General features: G+C 33.9%; 1 protein-coding gene across 3 annotated transcripts in view; it reads right to left on the bottom strand.

Annotated features, from left to right (window-relative positions):
* Positions 1–12,069, bottom strand: part of LOC118195157 (protein turtle-like) — a 1,209,650-nt gene that overhangs the window by 31,931 nt on the left and 1,165,650 nt on the right. The window lies entirely within an intron of this gene.

The following is a 12,069-nucleotide window of genomic DNA, read 5'->3' as shown; positions in this document are numbered from 1 at the left end:
GGGTTGCGAATCGGTTGTTTATGTAAAGGAAGCGTTGGAATTCTAATAGTTGTGGATTATTACTGGAAGATGGTAAGGGGGGAAAAGATTCAATTAGGAAAGGAAATTTATGCGATTTCTACTATGTTTGGATGGGTCCCAGTTGGCCTTCAAGATACAGAGAGCGAAATAGTATCAAAAAACACGGCAATAGTAAACCTTTCTTCTTGCGTAACTGATTCATTGCAGATCGTTAGATTTGATGGGCCTTACCGATGACTCAGCGATTTCTAACGAGGTGAGAGAAATTATTCACAGCTTTGAAAAGGAAATACGGATAGAAGGTAATAGATACTATGTCAGCTTATTATGGAAATCGGAAACAGGGCAATTAGAAAATACTAATTTCGGAGTAGCATTAAGACGATTTGAAAGTCTTAAAAATAGACTTCCTGACTTTCCTAAAAAAATCCTGAGATTTATCAGCAGTATAAATCCGTAATTGAAGAGAAAATGAAGGAGGGTATAGTTGAGAAGTGTTCACAGGAAATAACGGAGGCATCGTATTTTATGCCGCACAGGGAAATAATAAAACCTAAGGAAACCACAAGGTGTAGGATTGTTTACGACGCGAGCTCTTCTAGAACTAAAGGTGTGAAGTCCTTAAATGATTTTTTAGACATTGGACCTAGTTTGATCCCCGTGGTTTTGGACATAATTTTAAAATTTCGGAAATATGAAATTGCTTTCAGCGGAGATTTAGCTAAGTCCTTTTTAATGATAGGAATCTTAGAAAAGGATAGGGAATATTTAAAATTTCTTTGGTTCGGGAATAGTGAGGAAAAATATAAAGTTTTAAGGTTTAAACGTCTTCCATTCGGACTTTGCTGTAATCCATCAATTTTAGCGATGACGATAAAATTCCACATTAAAAAATATAAAAGCACAAATTCAGAAAGTTATGAAATGTTAGATTCCTCGTTATATGTAGACGATTTATACTACGGTGCAGACACTATTGAAGATGCATGTCGATTATCCTCAGACGCGGTTAAGATTTTTAAAGACGCTGAGATGAATTTGAGAAAATTAAGGTCAAATTCCGAGGCACTTAATTCCTGGTGGATTGGAAAAGGTTATAACATAGAACTAGCTAAAGAGTCAAAATTTTTGGGCATGATCTGGAACTCTGAAGCAGATAAGATCAAGTTGAATTGCGAATTTTTAGGAAATTTATCCCATGACAGTGCTGAGGCCACAAAAAGGACTATTTTCCAAATGGTGGCCAAAGTTTACGATCCAATTGGTGTATTTCAACCCTTTGTGATGAAAATGAAAATTCTGTTACAAAATATTTGGACATTAGGTGTGGACTGGGATGACACCCTTCCATTAGAAATAGTTAAGGACTGGAGTCGCTGGCAAGCTGAATTAAAAGTGTTGGAGGAGTTTTCTCTTCCGAGAAAATATTTTGGTAGTAGTGAAAAATCTAATGTTAGTCTAAAACGCTAGCCCTAAAGCGTACGGCGCAGTAGCATACTTTAGATACCTGGATTCAGAAAACATTATTTGCACCAGTTTCATTACCGCAAAGGGTCGCGTAGCTCCACTCAAGACTATGACTTTACCTCGTTTGGAGTTGATGGCTGCTTTAGTAGCCGCCAAATTGTCTATGTATTTTACAAAGCTGTTTCCTGAACTGTGTCATCAAAAGTTTCTTTGGAGTGATAGCCAAATAACTATCTGCTGGATAAAGGGATGTGCAAGAAATTGGAAACTCTTTGTATCAAACCAAGTTTCTGATATTCAGTCTCTCACGGATCCTAAATGCTGGTTTCACTGCAGTGGGAGTGAAAACCCTGCTGACCTTTTATCTCGAGGAGAAAATGCCTTTAATCTTGTGAGAAGTTCCCTTTGGTTACAGGGACCTAGCTGGCTGTCTCAGCCTGAAAGTGTTTGGCCAGTAAATAAACAGACCAACATCGACGAGGAGAGCGTTCAGAACGAAGCAAGGGTGCAAACATCTTTTCATGTTTCTGTTCAAGACGTAGAATCTTCGGCATTACTACAGTTAACGCGATTCAACAGGATGCTGAAGGTGTATCGAATTACGGCTTATGTTATGCGGTTTGCCAACAATATAAAACAAAATTCAGTGAAAGTCAAAGGTCCATTAAGCTCTGTTGAGATTTCACGAGCTGAGTTCTATTGGGTAAAAGTTACACAACGAAAATACTTTGCGAAATAGATTCTAGATCTATCAAGTGGAAAATGCTTTGAAAAGACATCGTCGATTTATTCACTGAACCCAGAATTGGATACCCATGGTCTTCTGCGTTTAAAGGGCAGACTTCAATTCTCAGACTTTGCTTTCGAAGAAAAACACCCATGGCTGTTACCTTATAAAGATAGATACAGTGAACTAGTAATTTTTGAGTCTCATAACAAATTGTTTCATGCTGGAGTCGAAGCTACCTTGGCCGATATTAGAGAAAAGTTTTGGATCATAAAAGGACGCCAATTCGTCAAGTCCACGTTAACTAAGTGCGTTTTGTGTAAACGATACAAGGTGCGTGCCGGTACACAGGAAACCGCTCTTTACCACCTGATCGTGTTCTTCAATCATCTCCATTTTCTGTAACAGGGCTGGATTATGCTGGTCCCTTTTTTACAAAGGACAGCAAGAATAAACATTATCTGCTTTTGTTTACATGTGCTACAACTCGAGCTTTACATCTAGAACTTGTCCCTTCTATGAGCGTGGAGAATTTCATGCTTGCGTTTCGCAGGTTTATTTCTCGTCGTGGATTGTGCTCAACGATATATTCGGACAATGCCAAGACATTCAAATATGCTGATCTCGAGTTGCGAAAAATTTGGAAGCGTATTCAACATCCATCTGTACAAAATTTGTTTTCTTCCCACGGTATAACATGGAAGTTTACTGTGGAAAAAGGAGCATGGTGGGGAGGGTTTTGGGAAAGGCATTTTAAAACGATTAAAACTTGTTTAAGGAAAATAGTTGGACGTTCTAGTTTCTGTTTGAATGAGCTAGAAACAGTCTTCGTAGAAATCGAAGCCATAATTAATTCAAGACCCATAACGTATGTGTACAATGACCCTTCAGAACCCTCACCGCTAACTCCTGCTCATTTTTTAATTGGTAAACGTTTACTTTCTCTTCCAGTTACAAGCGTGTGCAGAGAAGACTTGATTGGGTCTAGACATTCCTTGATCAAAAGGTATAAACATCAACAAACCTTGTTAAACCACTTTTGGAATAGGTGGAGGAACGATTACTTGCTTTCTTTAAGATCTGTGAATTTATGTCCACCTACTAAAGTGTCTGGTCAGTTTAATGTTAATGACGTAGTCCTTGTACATGACGACCGTTTACCTAGGAATTTGTGGACACTAGGTAAGATAATAGAAACTTATCCTGGCAGAGATGGTCGGGTTCGCTCGTGTCTCATTAAAACTCAAACAGGTAATCTAAAGAGACCAGTACAATTGCTGTACAACCTTGAAGTGCATAATTAGTAGTAAAGAGTTACAGTGTAATAATCTGTTGTTTGCACATATATCATCTTCTGAATATCTTTATTGATTTTTGCTAAATGTAGTTTAGTTTATATAATTATTGGAAATTTTGATTTAGTATAATGTTTCTTATTTAGTAATTACTTTATAAGTTGATTTAATGTGTTTAAACATTACTTGTTATTTGTAATTTGATGTAGTTTATAGAGTATTCAAATGTTGTGTTTGATTTAGAAATACTGGTTTATTTCGTATTCGGTTTGTGTGAACTTTGAGTTCACAGGTGAGGAGTGTTGTAAAGAGAGAAGTAGAGGGCGCTGCTTGGCAGTAGCGCAATGCATGTAAGTAGAAACGAAATGTCGTTTGATTAGGCAACATGATTTCTGTGAAGGTAGTCCGCCTAACAATAGGACAATTGTAAATATGTAAATATAACGAATAATAAATAGCATTAGAAAAACTGAACCATCGGATGTTTTGTACTTGCTCTACGAGCCGCCATGGATAAATGCAGGTTCGTCACAATGAATGCTTTGGTTTTAAAAATTGAGTATCTCTTTCAGAAAAACAACTGTACATCGAAAAAGTTTTTACGATAAGCTTTTCAAATAAAAGCTTCAAACTAGAGAGATTAGCGGAACTGGAAATATCGCAATGCAGCATAATTCAAAATGCTAGGAGAGATCAACAACAGCTGAAAATCAGTATATTTCGAAATCATCAGTGATCTTGATGAGATAATGGCGAGTTTAATGTTTACCAATTCGTAAGACGACGGTTTTATTATATGTGTTTTCATATATGAGCAAAAAGTTTTTTCTCTAGCTCTAATATAAAAACTAATTGCTGGATTCTGATCTGCCGCCAGAATCACTCGTTAACGAGAATCAGAATAACGAGACGATTCGAAAATACAACATCAGACGGTATTTTGAGGATACTGTGTATTGAGAGCTTGAACTATACATTTAAACTCTATCCAATTGAAACAAATACATACGACTATAATTGCTAACCCGTCGCGAGGAAAACTCTCTTCAACTTATTAAGTGTTCGCTTGAAAAAAAAAAAAAAATGCTGACATTACTGATGGCTGTCATGGCAATGTAGTGCGGTACTTTCGCATTCTATGGGATCGAGTCAGTCCGTAAGTTCGTGCGCATTAACAGTATTCTTGGAATTCACTATGACGCATTTACGAAAACAATACAATTTTGAACCTGTTGAAACGTGTCATCGTTTGACTAACATATTATTCAGTTCATCACCAACTTGCGTAAATATCGAACGCATTTTAGTACTCATATAAGATGAATATAGATAACCAGTACAAACGTGCTGTGCTACATTTTTTATTTTCGTGTGGTGAATCTGCCAGGTCTGCAGCGATAAAAATTAATAGTGTACATGATGTGATGATGAACCCCGTTCAGGACGTTTTAAAATTATAGTTTTAAAGTGTTACAACCAAATCAAGCGATTAATTCAGAAGTTTATAGTGCACAACTTTGCCGTCTAAACTCAGAATTGATGAAAAAACGTCCACGATTGGTGAATATCAAGAAAGTGTTGTTTCATCATGATAACGCTAGACCGCATACGGCTCGAACAACACTGTAAAAAATGAGTGAATTTAATTGGGAGCTTTTGCCACATCCTGCTTACTCCCCAGATTTGCCCAAGTGATTTTTCACTTTTTCGTGCCTTACAAAATCTTTTACTGGGAAAAAATAAATTTCAAAATTATCTAATAATATCCATCTAGCATTTTCTTTGACAAAAAGTTGTACAACATCTGTACGGAAATGTCTGCTAGCCACTCTGTTTATAATGTATCGAAGTTCTAGCTGTGGATAGAATTCCTTTTCTGTTAGTTATCTAGATTAAGAAAATATTATGCATCATATTATTCATAGAATCAAACTCATAGTTTCAAACTACGAGGATGCATTTCAACATTTTCTTATTTTTCATCTGCATTTATTATTCTGAAAGCTGGGAAGTTAGCTTTCCTACACCTTCCATTCTTTCTGACTGATTCTTTTGTCTCCACGTGCACTTCACTACTTCACTAACATTAATGTTTAGGCCGTGATTGAGTAGTATTTATTACTGTTTCATTCTAGTCTCTGAACAAACTGTTTCAAATTATTTGAGAGAACTATCGGTGCATTTTGTTTCTAGTCGTAAAATATTAGAAGAGCGAATATTAAGCATGCATTAATTAAAGCAGCTTTATCATTACACTATCATATAGCTATTTTGTTGCATAACTGAAAGTGTAGTATTAATTATTTTTACTAATTTTGAGGCCCTGATTAGAAGAATGACATTAAAATGAATTACATGTTCTTGTATTGTAGCAAAAGAGGAGGTGAGTGTTAAGCTATCACAATTTAACTATGTAAAAATATGCCATTGAACATTTAGCAATGTAATAATAACATGACAACATTTGTACAAATATGTGTAAAGTAGTTATTCGATAGGTTTAAGAAAGCTACATTTTAATCAGAAGGTGTAAATAAAGCCAGCGTAACAACTCGCTGGGAGAAGGGAGCAGCTTTGAAAAAAGTTCAGAGTCAGCATTTTTTTTTTTTTTTTTTTGTTTTGTTTTTGTTTTGCTGATTACGTGCTCCGCTCTTAGGCACTACACGGAAAGGGAGGGATGCCCCGTGGAGGTCTTTTTAAGGGAAACTGGCATTCCACGTTACACATGGGGAAAACCACGAAAACGCCCATGCAGACAGCCCGTTCGCCGGAACTCGACTACCAGTGTTCAGCGACTTTAACCGCTCGGCCACTGGTGGGCCTCAGAGTCAGCATTGAAACATGGAAAACTACGGCGCAAAGAGCGAAAATGTTACCCTTTGCTGGGCGACTCACTCCAGCCATGTGAGTTTTACTTACTTGTTAAAATTAGTAAAATTATATTTCAGTTACTGAATTTGCTTCTGATAAATTAAATAACACTTTTAAATTATAATTTTGTTGCTGGAAAATAAGTAAATTTCACAGGAAACTGGTCATTCTTTTGTGCACTGTATAGCAACTCAAAACTGCTTTCCTAATCCTTCTATTCATTTCCTGAGTATCAAGGAAGAATTCATTTAACGTCAAACATAATTCTTTGTATTTTATATAATAAATCTAGCAAGTAAGAATCATTAATTAATTTTATGTGCTTTGTCACAGTTAAAATATCTATTAATAAATTTAAAAAATTACAATTCGATGCAAATTTATAGTAAAAGTATAAAAATACAAAAGCTCATTTTACTTTAAATCTTAGATTCAAACAAGCGTTTCTTTCTTCTAATTATTTTGTATGTAATATATAAAATTAATGTTAATTATTCAGTGCATATTCATGTCTTTGAAATAATGCAACGGGTTCTGTGCTAAAAATAAGGAAAGCTGAAAATTATAGTTTCACATTCTGAAATAAAATGTTAAATTTATACTGCATTAATTTGGAAATTTAATATTTTACTTAATTTGGAAATTGGAAACGTGTAGTTAATTTTATGCTAGTTAATTAGTAAGTACAATTGAAATACATTACTATGATTAATGGCTACATTACCTAAAAGAAAGTTTCCAATTAAATAAACTTTCATAAAACAATTTGGGTATTGAAATAATTATCTTTTCGTATAAAGATAAAACAATTCCATCGATGACTGCGGAATTTAAAGAACACCCTTCGATTCCTTCGATTCTTAACTATATTATACCATGGAACTGGAGGCTTCTGTGTAATAATTTAATTTAGTTCAAATTGTGCATATTATTTTTACTCAAACAGGTAAGCTCTTTGTATTCTAAGAGACTATTGCAATATATTTTAAGTATGAAAATTTCTAGATTGAACTATTTAAAATCTTATGTGTTACATATTTTATTAGGTAATTACAGAATGAACATTATTTAAACTTTAAAAGCAGGATAAATATTTATATTGTATTTGCTATCTAGCGCTCTTGGTGCTACGCTCAATAATGTTTACGTAATATTAATTTAATAAAGCCTGAAGCAATTTTCAAGTTACTGAATAAATGCTGAATAATCTTTACATATACTTGGGCACAAATAGCTTGTTTTTGACATTTATTCGTTTAATGTGGATTTTGTATAAAAGTTTTATTATATTAAATAATAATTTAAAATAAAAATGCATTAAATTACTGTAAAATATATGTAAAAATGTCAAAAAAGTAATCACTGAGCAATGATACTTACTACGCACACTTAATTAATACATGAAAATAATGTTTTACGTATATAATGAGTACGTTCAGAAAACGTACTACAGACGTTACCGTAAACATGCCGATAACATTCTACAAGAAACATCGTAAATCATATACTACAATTTGATAATATGCAATAATACGTCAAATACTGGTGTTAACAGCTCACTAATGCAATTGTAAAGAACGTACATATACAATATATTACAAAAACGTTCTGCATTACACTTATATGTTACAGTTCTGCAATATATAATGTAGTATATTTAATACTGATGGTTATAGCATCTTAAAAACATTTAGAGAAAGTGCTAGAAAGGTGTATGCATAAAGTGTTACAAGAATATTTTAAGTTAAGTCTTCGTATTACTGTTCAGTTTAGTACATAAAACGGCAAATACTGGTATTGACAGCATTTTTACTTAAAGAATTTTACATAAAATTAGACCTGAAATATGCATATAAAAATATATACTTCCATGAAAATGTGCTTATATTTTATTGGGTTCTTCAAAAACTTCGTTCTATTTTTTTAGGTGAAACAGAAACGTGAACGCATGTGCATTTATGTAATTGTCATTATTTAGTATGACTTTTTTGCCATGTTTCTTGCAGTTGCTTAATCCTCTGTCGATAAAAATCTGTTGATTATATCGACTGAGGAATTATACCTCTCTTTTGTGTTGATTATACCCACACAAAAGAAAGGTATAATTCTATTTCACATCATCCAAGATTTAAAGAGACAAGGAACTCGGTAAAATTCAATTCAATTAAAAATTATTACCGACGGAGCAAAGTTCGGAGATAAAGTGAAACTTACCATCTTCTTCTCGGATATATTAAACAGCATGATTTCTCACGTTATCATGCTGAAAGATAACGCCTTTGCGATCAGCAAATTCTGCTCGCTTAAATTTTGCTTCAGCTGGTGAACATAAATGGTTTTGTTACGCTGGAGAAAAACCAGAGGTTGTATTTTTCATATTCCATCACAAACTTAAAGTTTCTGGGATGCAATCCTTTTTTTTTCTGAGATCGGTGGAGTAGGATCTGTTAAGGGGTTGTCACATACAACTACGGTTCTTGCTAGACGGGACTTTTCTGAGAAACGAGATTCTGGTAACATTAGTTTAAACGGGAGGATTCCTAGAATAGGAAGCTCCGCTGGAAGCCAATTCCCGCCTAGTTACGGAAACCATGTCCCGGCTACTTGAGATATTTTGAAACTTCGCCGAAAATGTACGTCTGCAGCTCTGTCCCGTGTAAAGATAAACCATCAGACGAAAGTTCTGCTTCGGAAGGATCAGCGTCCCGATCTGAACGATAATCGATTACTGTTTGGTGGTTAGTTCTTTGTAGTAAGTGAAAAAAGGTAACCTAATCACGTGGGTTTCATGGAAAAGTCCAGGTTCTTAGAAATGTCCCTTGACGTCTACTCCCGCGTAGCGGAAATATATGTGATAGGGATTTTACGCGACGCACAGTGCTTTCCAAAAATGGTTCAATTTAAGAACACGAAAACAAAAAAAGCAAGTACTGGTTCTCATATTTTTATCATCGTTTTTCAGACAGTTGGTGTGGAATCGACTGATCCAGCTTTGTGATAAATCCACTACATACATTCACCTTTATACTATTTTCTGCAGACAGATAACGTTTCCACTAAATCGTGAACTTTGCATGGCTGGCATTCGCTATGGTTTGGTTCAGAATCTGCTCAGAAAACACCGATGAACAATAAGATGTCTGATATTCATAGTCTCTGTGCTGAATTTGCAAATCCAACGACGATACATATCACAATCAGAAGCATTCTTCCTTATATTTTACGAATATTTCGGCATACTAGAGTTGCAGTACTGCCTCCAACAACATAAAACATACGTACTACCATCGTACATAAAACAGTACCTGATATGCTCCCTTATATGCTTTGCAGTTTTATATAATTTGATTGTTTTTACGAATAGTTTGCTCTTACAACTATTGGTTAAATATTCCAATCATCACAGCATTAAGTACGAAGTCAAATATTCTCGTAATTTGAATCTCCAAAAAACGGAATGAGCTTTCTCATCAATCAAATGCATATTTTTATTGATATTTGAGAATTTTCTCTCCAAAATTTTAATAATAATGCAAACTAAATAACGTATGGATTACCAAACACGTAATTTATGCATAGCATTGTTTTAAATAGTACTTTTAATATAATACGGGAAGGTGTCCGCTGAAAACATCATGGCAAAAACATCACGGAAGAAAACGTCGCGGAGAAAACAACGCAAGGCGAAAGCTTCCTAATGCAAAACATCGTGGAAGGAAACATCGCAAAGAGAAAAACATCGCAGTTCTAAAACATCGTGGTACAAAATATCGTCGTCGAAAATAAAACGGTTCAGAAACTCCACAGTTTAAAAACATGGTCATCGAAAATGTGGTAAAAATTAAAGTATCTACAAATCATCGCATGACGATATCATCGCAGACATGCGTTTTTCAGGTTTTAATAATTGCAAATGGATGTTCCCAGAATGATTTGTGAGGAGATGGAAAGAAGGCTAATTTTTACTTTCATATTTTCACTAACTAATAAATATTTGCTGAAAATGTAAAATGGAAACTTAAGCATAGAAAATTAATGCAATTTATAGCACTTAATAGAATTCTAAACTGACGTAGTTAACTAACAAAGGTCATTAATACTTTTTTTTAAAGATTTACTGGTTTCATGAAAAGTATAATTTGAAAACGGTTAGAAAAAGGAGGATAAGTAGCTGCATGCATCTATAAAAAATTGGTAATTGTAAGATTATTTTCTTCACTTTTGTTAATCCGATACTCTTATAGTGAAAATTATTTCTTGTTTCGTTCAAATTTCTTGTTTTGTTTTTTATAAATTTATTAGTTAATAAAAACTATGAAAGTAAAATTTATCCTTCATTCCAACTTGCGCTTGCAAATCATTATGAGAAAAATCCATTTACAATTATTAAAGCCTGAAAATCTCATGTCTGAGATGTTATCGTTATGCGATGATTTTTAGGTACTTTATTTTTTACCACGATATTTTCCACTACTATGTTTATAAACTGCGAAGTTGTTGAACTGCTTTATTTTCGACAACGACATTTTGTACCACGATGTTTTAGAGCTGCGATGTTTCCTCTTTGCTTTGTTTTGTACCAAGACGTTTTCACCTTGCGTTGTTTTCTCCGCGATGTTTTCTGGCTGCGATGTTTTTGCCGTGACGTTTTCGGCTGTAACCTACGGAAAGTTGCTTTTAATATTTCATAATTTAATGAAGCATCAGAACTTAACATAAAACTGATATATTGTAAGGCAATGAAATACTAAAAATTCGGAAATGTATACATATAGTTTGTGATGCTAAAGATTTAAGTCTTATGACGTTCTGTCACGCATTAAGAAAAAGGAAATGAGTGAGATGAGTTTAACTCATCTGTATACTGTTCAAATATTTGAAATATAAAGCGACCTTCTTAAGCTTTCGTTTACATGTCAGATAAAATATACTTCGCTATTGCGTATCGTGTTATATGCTTCCTCCATTACGCTTTGTCTTTCAAAAAATGCTTTAAGGAAAATGCACAATAGAGAAAATGGGATAACATATGAGGTTCTAAAAACCATATTATAATTGAAAACTAATTTTAGTGAAATAATAACTTTAGTATTCATGACTATTTAAGACGTCTTGCCACCACACTGCATTAATTACACATTTGTGTGTTATGTACGAAATTAAACGAATATCGTGCATGCAAAAGATATTCCTTAGTACAGTTAGTATATAAATATTACACATAAAATACAAATTTTCATTCATTAGAATAAATACTGTTATGTGGGAAAAAATCAGATATTTCCTAAAAGTATGAAATAAACTTGGCTATGAAATGTAGATTGCAACAACTGAAGTTCTTTGAAATTACGCAAATGCTTTACAGAAAAGTTAATTTAGCACATTACATTTTCGATCAAGGCAGATAACTTGGATGTAATCTAAGGAATTATTGGTCTCGTTAAATTACCTTTTTTCTATTTTTCTAGCATTGCAACACCTGAAAACAATTAATTCAAAATCATATTAACATTCGAAACACTTTAAAACGTATCCAGGGTTTCAAGTAATTATGGTCATCGTTTATTTGCCAAAACCTTATTGACATAGTAATCTTGAACTTTAACAACTTCCGTTTAATTGCCTTTCCCCATTTTCTTGCTTAAGAACTGTGTTTGTAACTCTTCATATTACGCATATACTTGGATA

This window comes from Stegodyphus dumicola, chromosome 9 (genome assembly GCF_044657685.1).
Source record: "Stegodyphus dumicola isolate Sdum_Otavi_A_Nest chromosome 9, ASM4465768v1".
In the NCBI taxonomy this organism is placed as follows: domain Eukaryota; kingdom Metazoa; phylum Arthropoda; class Arachnida; order Araneae; family Eresidae; genus Stegodyphus; species Stegodyphus dumicola.
Note: the sequence above shows the minus strand (reverse complement) of the source record. Positions and strands in the feature narration are given on the sequence as shown.